At 36.1% G+C, this 7,981-nt stretch overlaps 1 long non-coding RNA gene across 1 annotated transcript in view; it reads right to left on the bottom strand.

Annotated features, from left to right (window-relative positions):
• Positions 1-3,705: 3,705 nt before the first annotated feature.
• LOC128644231 (uncharacterized) overlaps positions 3,706-7,981 on the bottom strand; it is a 28,862-nt gene continuing 24,586 nt past the window's right edge. The window contains exon 2 of the long non-coding RNA XR_008399957.1: positions 3,706-5,552. This is a non-coding gene — a long non-coding RNA (uncharacterized LOC128644231). The remainder of the gene's footprint in view (positions 5,553-7,981) is intronic.

Raw genomic sequence — 7,981 nt, 5'->3', positions numbered from 1 at the left:
TCGTAATTCTTTCAGGAGGCTGCTGTCCAGCAGTCTCATATGCCAGGCGGATGATACTTCTCAGCCAAAAAGAAAGAGGTAGCCGTAGCTTTCTGACCCCTACGCTTTCCAGAATAAACAATGAATAATGAAGATGATTGACGGAAATCCTTAGTTGCCTGTAAGTAAAACATTAAGGCATGGACCACATCCTAGTTATGTAACAGATGCTCCTTCTTAGAAGAAGGATTAGGACACAAGGAAGGAACAACAATTTTCTGATTAATATTCTTATTCGAAACAACCTTAGGAAGGAACCCAGGTTTGGTATGTAAAACCACCTTATCAGAATGAAATATGAGATAAAGCGAACCACACTGTAATGCTAAAAGCTCAGAAACTCTTCAAGCAGAAGAAATAACAACCAAAAACAGAACTTTCCAAGATAATAGTTTAATATCTATGGAATGCATAGGTTAAAACGGATCCCCTTGCAGAACTCGAAGAACTAAATTCAAACTCCAGGGAGAGCCTGACAAAAAGACTGAACATTTGATACATTTGCCAAACGTTTCTGAAACAGAATTGACAAAGCTGAAATTTGTCCCTTTAAGGAACTTGCTGATAACCCTTTCTCCAAAATCCTTCTTGGAGAAAAGACAAAATCCTAGGATTCCTAACTTTACTCCATAAGTAACCCTTGGATTCACACCAAAAAGATATTTACGCCATATGTTATGATAGATTTTTCTAGTGACAGGCTTTCTAGCGGCTAGCCTGTATCAAAGTATTGATAACTGAACCAGAGAATCTTGGCTTCAATAAAATCAAGTGTTCAATCTCCACGCAGTCAGTTGCAGAGAAATTAGATTTGGATGTTGGAAAGGACCTTGAATGAGAAGGTCCTGTCTCAACGGAAAATTCCATGGTGGCAGAGAGGACATGTCCACTGGATCCACATACCAAGTTCTGCGTGGCCACTCAGGCGCTATCAGGATCACTGAAGCTCTCTCCTGTTTGATTCGAGCAATCACGCGTGGGAGAAGAGGAAACGGCGGAAACACATAAGCTAGGCTGAACAACCAAGGTACTGCCAAGGCATCTATCAGTTCGGCCTGAGGATACCTTGACCGGGATCCATATCTTGGAAGCTTGGCATTCTGACGAGATGCCATCAAAACCAATTCCGGTCTGCCCCATCTGAGAATCAATGAGGCAAATACCTCCGGGTGAAGTTCCCACTCCCCCGGATGAAAATCTGCTTCCCAGTTCTCTACCCCTGGGATGTAGATCGCTGACAGATGACAAGAGTGGGCCTCTGCCCAACTGATTATCTTGGATACTTCTATCATCGCTAGTAATACCACAAAAATAATTTAAACACTTATTTATAGCATAAAATAAACATTTGAAAAAACGTGTACTGTGCCTTTAAGAAAAGAAAAAGTGAACAATTTTTCCAAAATGCACAAAAAACATTAAAATATTCCCAAATTTAAGTTAATATTGTTGGTTAATCCAAAAATTACTGCACCCAGAAGCAAGGGCAGAAATAAGGCTTTAGAAGTACTTATATCAACATGTAGTCAAAAGATAGATAAAAATACACTCTGCACCTCACCACAGCTCTGCTGTGGCGCTTACCTGCCTCCAGGATACTTCGAATCAAGTGTCCAACCCTTCAGACCAGCTACACAGTCCAGGAGCCACTGAGCTACTGTTTGCTGCTGCTAAGCTTGAAGAAATTGCGCCAAAATAGGCTCCGCCCCTTAAGGTCAAAGTTGGAGTAGGCCCAAACAACACCGCATGGAAATGCAGTTTTGCACTAAATTAAAAATACACACACAATATAACCCTCAAGCATAAAACCAATAAGTTTTAAGTGCCAAAAATAAAAAAACATAAAACATTGTTTTTTATATTGTCTCCCATGTCACATAATGCCCAAATATCAACTAATGATAAATATAAAATAGGGACTCCAGTAACACCCCTCCTATTAAAATAGGTTTTACTGCTTACCCCATTCCCATACAGGGAAATAATGCCAGCCAGTTCTGATACACCAAGTCTCCTCAGAAAAAAAGGCTGCACATACCTTAATGCTGCTTGTAGCATGAAACCGGTCTCCACACTGAAGATGTCTCATGGTTACCTTCAGAAGTCTTGTGGGAACCAGCATGGATCTTAGTTACAAATGCTAAGATCATCAAACCTCAGGGCAGAAATCTTCTTCCATATCCCCCTGAGGAAAATAGTACGCACCGGTACCATTTTAAATAAAAAAACTTCTCGATTGAAGAAACTAAAACTAACACCTCACTTTACCATGTCTTCCTAGTATAACACAGGCAAAGAGAATGACTGGGGGTGGAGGGGAAGGGGAGGGGCTATATATACAGCTCTGCTGTGGTGCTTTTTGCCACTTCCTGTTAGCAGGAGGTTAATATCCCACAAGTAAGGATGAAATCCGTGGACTCATCATATCTTTGTAAAAGAAAGTTGCTTAAAATTGCATGCTCTATCTGAATCAAGAAAGAAAAAAATTTGGGTTCAGTGTCCCTTTAATGATAAAGTTTATCTTTATAACTTTGGAAGAGATCAGGTTAAGGAGAAGACATTTCTTCCATCATGGAAGGATCCTTTTGTCATTACTGACAAAATATCCCCAGTTGCAAATAAACTAAGGATCCCTAAAAAAATACTTTTATGGATAAATGGGTCCATATTGATCAGTTGCGAGCATGCCATCCTAGATCCCAACTACAAGTCATAGAGGGCGAATGAAGTGTCATATCCCCAAATGCACTAAAGAAGTATTGTAGTTTAAAGATGCCTAACTAACAAGCATAAATGAGGATGAAAAATAACGGACTCTTTTCATAGAGGACTGTCTATGATGGATACCATCAGTACACTCACCAAGTACCACTGACTTTAAGCCAATTCAATTACATGTGTCCTACATATATTTAAATTGGAAGGGGGAATTATGTCAAGGTATCTGTTAAATGTCAGTAGATAATACATATATATATATATATATATATATATATATATAATAAGATAAAATAAGTATGCAATCTATCAAATATTACACTTGAGCATGCTTATTTTATTGCTGAATACATTCTGTGTATTGCAAATCTGAGGTCAGACATGAGATGCCTTGCTGATCAGACTCCATCACTCAATATGCTAATTCACATTTGCTCAGATCAAAATCTGTGTAATAAAAGTTACCAGATAATATCCCCTGTGGATAAGCTGCCGAGAGGTCTAGAGCTAGATATTTTGAAGCTTGAATCGATGCAGAGAAGAACCGGTCTACAGAGGAATTTTACCATTTACACTAACATGTTAAATTGGTACCTGCTGAGTTTTAATACACATAAGGCATCTGAACTCAAGTTACCTACAGACATATGGGAATGTTGTGACTTAATCTTCATATAAGATTATATTAACAATATATATATATATATATATATATATATATATGTGTGTGTGTGTGTGTGTATGTATTGATCTGAAGCATACTATATTGGATAAATGTCTGCTCTATTGAAAGGCTGCATTGGTGAATTTGAAATGTGTTCTAGAGTCTCAGAGTAATAACATCTGTTTCTTTATATTTTTCAGACACATAATAACCCAATGAGATGGTGACTAGGAAATGCAATATATATGTACCAGTATATCAAATGAACTAATATACAAAATAAGTCAGATAAACATTTATATTTTATTGATTTATACTACTAGTCCCTCATAAAAAATGCAACTGTAAAGGCATCTAATAAGTGCATATTTAATTGTTGCTGTAAATTTTATCATATGTTTTTATACACTCAGCAAGAGATATACATATATGCAATATTGATATTGGTATGGGAAAATAATCCAATATAAATATAGAATTTTTTAGAAATTACAACTGATTGCTAATCTCAAGGTATGTATGTGATATTAAGATGATAACTGAGATATTAGCTAGATCCATGCTGAAGGTATTGTGATCCTTTTAAATCCTTTCATGGAAAATGTGATTTTTAAATGCAGTTTAAAAAATTACTAGAGATATGCTTATGTTTAGTATCTATAAATACATGCTAAATCATATTAGATGGGACATATATGTGACCAGACAGGTTTTGCTAAAATCAAGAAATAGTGAATATACTAAATATACATTTGAATATATATAAGAATCTGTATGTACTGTTAATAGTATTTGATAGTAAGACTGCATTTCTGTTTGTCTGCTACCATCTAGTGGTTTATGCAAGAATTACAACCAAAGGGAATTATAGTATCAAATAACCATATGTTCCCAATAAGACAATTAAATGTTTGGCTCGAAGGACCTATCACAGACAAGATTCGTTAAGGGCCTATCAAGAGCGTATAAAAATGTGGGACTTATCACATGATATAGTCGCTTGCACAGAGGAAAAAAAGGATCATGCTGCTGAGTTTAAACTCTCTGACTTATCTTGCTGCCTTGGTTTACAGAAAGCAACATTGGGCCTAAATCTTTTATTCTCTAAATTGCAAATACCTTTATTATTTATGAAGTGAACTGTACTTATCAGAAGAAGCTGAGCATTCATTTTGTTATCTGGTAAAGTATAAGCAATTGTTAAGTATATATAATATTTACATCAAAGGTATTCTATAGCTATAGTTTAATTGAAGCTGGTGGTTTAAAAGGGCACTTTGTATTTTAAGTTCATGTTCATAATCCTGTGTAGTTTAGAACTAGTCATATTGATGCTAAGTAATCTTATTTGCTAGATAAAGGTGTTTTGTATTTCATATCTCTAAGTCAGGCTTATTATTGTAAGTAAATCTCTCTGGTGTTTATTAAGTTATTTGGAGCTATTGTGAGATATTTCAAAATTGGTTATTGTATTTAAATCTCTGATTGTTGTAAATTAAGCAGAGTAAGCTTGTAATCCATATTGGGCAATGAATTAGAGTTATTGGCTAATTTAAAAAGATTCTGGTACTTTATAGTGATATTTTAATGTGATTCATTGTAAGTAAGATATATTTTTGGTTTACCTTATAAAGAATATTATAACGGCATAAGCATGTATAGTTGATTCATAATCTATTCTAGTTTCTACTTAAATATGATTCAATGTGTTTATAAGGCTAACTAATCTAAGAATTTAGGAATAAATATTTATTTCAATTGTTTTGTATACATTTTAGTTGGAGGTTATTTTAGTAAGAATAATAATAAGTAAATTGTATTATAACCCTGGTATATACCAACAGTATAGTCGCTACGGGAGTGTATAGTCGATGGGTCAAATCCCTATAATAAAGAGTGCGGGAGTGTATAGTTGCTGGGTCATGTCCCTAGAAAAAAAGCTGCGGCCTGTAAGGAAGCTGACAGTGTTCCTTTGTTGCACACATGATACATGATTATTGTACAAGCTGCACATAGTTAGCAGGGAACAGCCCACGGCGCCCTCCACAGGTTCCACTCCACCAGCCCTCATCCACCATCTCTATGTCTGTGATCAGGTCCGCCGGCTGGAAGGAAATCTCATCGTCCCCACCTGAGAGACAGAAACAGAAACTGCTGTCACTGAGCAATGAAAAAGGACATCACTGTGCTCTAAACCAAAATGTACCTAATTACAAAATGTCCAAGAGTGAGATCCAATCCTCTCCCAAATCTGCATCAGTCAAATGTAGCTGCCATCTGGGTATCAGTCAAAAAGTGCTGACAGTATTCAACGCCTGCGCAAACCTCACATATGACATTACTGGCAGTCACTGCACATGCACGATTTATCCCCATACATGTCCAGCGCATGCGCAAACCTCACACATGACTGCACAATTTATCCCCATACATTTCCAGTGCCTGTGCAAACCTCACACATGACATTACTAGCAGTCACTGCACATGTACAATTTATCTCCTTAAATGCCCAGTGACTGCACACACCTTGCACATAACATAACTGGCAGTCACTTCACATGCACAAATTATCCCCATACATATACAGCGCCTGGGCAAACCTCGCACATGACATAAATAGCAGTCACTGCACATGCACAATGTATACTCAAAAATATCCAGCACCTGCGCAAACCTCATGCTTGACATTACTAGCAGTCACTGCACATGCACAATGTATCCCCATAGATATCCAGCGCCTGCGCAAACTTCATGCATGACATTAAAATTTTTCCCCTTAAATTCCCAGTGACTGCACAAACCTCGCACATGACATTACCTGGCAGTCACTCGCACAGCATACGATTTATCCCCATACATATCCAGCACGTGGATAGGTCTTGAAAAGGCCCAAGGAAGGGCAGAAACGCGTTGGCTATTTATGGTAAGCCTCATTTCATTTAGATTTAGGATTGATTTAGCATATTGCACTATTTTGTTATTTGTATTCACAGGTACACTCGGAATTTATGTTCTATTTTTGGATTAACTGTTACTGTGCTTATCTTACAGGTCAAATAGTGAGATAAAGTACATGCCCAGCTACTGAACAACACCTCATGCATAACATTACTGGCAGTCACTGCACATGCACCACTTTATCCCCTTACATGCCCAATGCCTGCACAAACCTGCTTATATTACAGTTTATGTAATGAGATAAAGTAGAGGCTGTGATGTTACTGTTGCTTATAATTACAGATTTTATAGTGAGATAAAGTATAGGCTGTGATCGTACTGTGCTTATATTACAGGTTATGTAGTGAGATAAAGTATAGGCTGTGATGTTACTGTGATTATATTAACAGGTTATATAGTGAGATAAAGTATAGGCTGTAATGATACTGTTGCTTATATTACAGGTTATATAGTGAGATAAAGTATAGGCTGTGATGTTACACGTGCTTATATTACAGGTTATATAGTGAGATAAAGTATAGGCTGTGATGTTACTGTGCTTATATTACAGGTTATGTAGTGAGATAAAGTTTAGGCTGTGATGTTACTGTGCTTATATTACAGGTTATATAGTGAGATAAAGTATAGGCTGTGATGTTACTGTGCTTATATTACAGGTCATATAGTGAGATTAAAGTATAGGCTGTGATGTTACTGTGATTATATTACAGGTTATATAGTGAGATAAAGTATAGGCTGTAATGGTACTGTACTTATATTACAGGTTATATAGTGCGATAAAGTATAGGCTGTGATGTTACTGTGCTTATATTACAGGTAAAATAGTGAGATAAAGTATAGGCTGTAATGTTACTGTGCTTATATTACAGGTTATATAGTGAGATAAAGTATAGGCTGTGATATTACGTGCTTATATTACAGGTTATATAGTGAGATAAAGTATAGACTGTGGATGTTACTGTGCTTATATTACAGGTTATATAGTAAGATAAAGTATAGGCTGTGATGTTACTGTGCTTACAGGTTATATAGTGAGATAAAGTATAGGCTGTAATGTTACTGTACTTATATTACAGGTTATATAGTGAGATAAAGTATAGGCTGTGATGTTACTGTGCTTATATTACAGGTTATATAGTGAGATAAAGTATAGGCTGTGATGTTACTGTGCTTTATATTACAGGTTATATAGTGAGATAAAGTATAGGATGTGATGTTACAGTGCTTATATTACAGGTTATGTAGTGAGATAAAGTATAGCTGTTATGTTATTGTGCTTACATTGCAGGTTATATAGTGAGATAAAGTATAGGCTGTAATGTTACTGTGCTTATATTACAGGTTATATAGTGAGATAAAGTATAGGCTGTAATGTTACTGTGCTTATATTACAGGTTATATAGTGAGATAAAGTATAGGATGTGATGTTACTGTGCTTACATTACAGCTTATATAGTGAGATAAAGTATAGGCTGTGATGTTACTGTGCTTATATTACAGGTTATGTAGTGAGATAAAGTATAGGACCTGTAATGTACTGTACTTATATTACAGGTTATATAGTGAGATAAAGTATAGGGTGTAATGTTACTGTGCTTATAT

The sequence above is a fragment of the Bombina bombina genome, unplaced genomic scaffold, assembly GCF_027579735.1.
Source record: "Bombina bombina isolate aBomBom1 unplaced genomic scaffold, aBomBom1.pri scaffold_1299, whole genome shotgun sequence".
NCBI lineage: Eukaryota > Metazoa > Chordata > Amphibia > Anura > Bombinatoridae > Bombina > Bombina bombina.
The sequence above is the reverse complement of the archived record's forward strand: the minus strand, read 5'-3'. Positions and strand labels throughout refer to the sequence as shown.